Below are 2,224 nucleotides of genomic sequence, written 5' to 3'. Positions count from 1 at the left end.
TTAATTTTCTTCTAGTAAATGGTTATGAAAAAACAATGTGTTTTTCAAGGCTGTTACAAGATATAACATGATGTAGTACAGGTAAAGAAAACCAATTATTCTCAAAAGCTCACGTAGATTCATAACCAAGCAACTTGCTATAGATTAACAAAGTGTAAGCAAGTGAGGTAGTTTTCTCAGTCAGTTTCTCTTACCGGCAGGCAGCAATTTGCTGTTACAAAGAAAGAAGTAATTATTCTACTATATAATCTTTAAAAGTAACCGTGTAAGACTCTTAAAAGAATTACAAGTCTCAACTTTTATATAAAAAAATCAGTCATATCTGCCTTAAATTCTCAAAATGTATATCTAGTCATCAGTAATTCTTATTAAATCATATCAGGAAGCTGAGGGCAAAATGAGTATAAGAAATCAATCATTGCCAGTCCAGCCTCAGTGAGAGTCATGTCAGTCAGTGCTGCCATTGTTCTTGTTCCCTGGCCATAAAGGGTCCCTAGCTTAACTAATAGGAGTGTGCCTTTCTGAACCTCATATTGTTCCCTAAGATTTTTCTACATCAGAGCTAGTAGTAAAATCGTTTCAACCTAGCTTCACTAACAATTTTATTTTTCCAAATGTTTTCTAAGGGCAGAAGTCGTTGACAATCTGTATCTCTTGAGTTCTTCTCTAGGGTGGTGATAGAATCATTAATCTGTTCCGAGAGCAATGCCAGAAAGAAAGANAGAAAGAGATCAAGCCTTAGAACTGTGAATGCCAGAGGAGCTGTCCAGTGAGGGACTGGAAACCCCCTTGGAGTTTTCATATACTTCATAGATTAAGAGGGAGGTGAGGGCAGCAACTGAGAGCAGAACTCCATAAGAGCATAAAGTCCTCAGGACACAGTCCTCAGGGTCACAGCACACTGAGGCCCACCCACGTGGCTGTGGTAACCATGGACTGCATTCCATGAGTTCTAAAGCTATCCGTCGTTCCTCCTGCATGGCCCTTGGCAATCTAATTTATCCTAAGATGCAAAGAAGTCTAATATATGGGCAGACTGCATACGACGAGAGACACCAGAATGAAAAGCCAGAGTCTATGGAGGAGTAAAATAGTATGTGATAAAAAGGGAGATGTGTGTGGAATGTGCATTCTCCTTTAGTGGGCACAGTTTAAGGCCACACTGGTGAGTAACTCCTTTTGTGGAAAGACACAGCTTGGGGAAGTCCAAGGAGCATTTTTTTTTAAGCTAGATGCTGCTACTACACAAAGCAGCTTGGCCCTGCCTAAAAGAAACTCTGACTGTGTCGTAGAGGAAGTGCTTATATCTGCATATAAGCTATGACCTACTGGAACAGAAGAAGGGTTGGAAATCTTCTGGGTGCTATGTACACTCTGAAAGTTGTCCTAATAAGAAGAGGGTCTGAGAAAATGACTCAGCAAAGTGCTTGGCTTGCAAGCTTGAGGACTCAATTTCTACCCCCAGGACCCACATGGAAAGTCAGGCATGGTATCCAGTGCTTGTGATCTTGCCACTGGGGAAGCAGAGTCAGGAAGTTCCCGGCTGTAGCCAGCCTAGCCTATTTGGAAAGCCAGGTCAGTGAGACACTGTAACATCAAACAAGATAAAGAGTTATGAAGGANAGTATCAAGGTTGACCTCTGGTCCCCACATATATACATACATGTACCTGTACACACATGGCCACCAAGTGCACCATGAACATAGACATGGCCTTTTCCTTTGGTTCGTCAATTCTCTAAACGTTTATAGCACATCACTGAGAAAGCTGTACAAGCTGAAACTCAAAAAACCACTTCTCAGAAGCCTATATTTTCTCTGAGTACCTCCTATGTATACATGTTACACAAATGCCAACAGTCCATGTCTTTTGCTTTTGAATCTGTCTTTCGTAATGGAGNCCATTCCAATCTCAAACCCAGGTTGCAGGAAGGCTTTATTCTTTTCCTATTTTTTATTTTTTATTAGATATTTTCTTTATATACATTTCAAATGCTATCCCAAAAGTTCCCTATACCCTCCCTCTGCCATACCCACTCCCACTTCTTGGCCCTGGCATTCCCCTGTACTGGGGCATATAAAGTTTGCAATACCAAGGGGCCTCTCTTCCCAGTGATGGCCGACTAGGCTATCTTCTGCTACATATGCAGCTAGAGATACGAGCTCTGGGGTTCTGGTTAGTTCATATTGTTGTTCCATCTATAGGGTTGCAGATCCCTTTAGC

This window comes from Mus caroli, chromosome 6, assembly GCF_900094665.2.
Source record: "Mus caroli chromosome 6, CAROLI_EIJ_v1.1, whole genome shotgun sequence".
Classification (NCBI taxonomy): domain Eukaryota; kingdom Metazoa; phylum Chordata; class Mammalia; order Rodentia; family Muridae; genus Mus; species Mus caroli.
Note: the sequence above shows the minus strand (reverse complement) of the source record.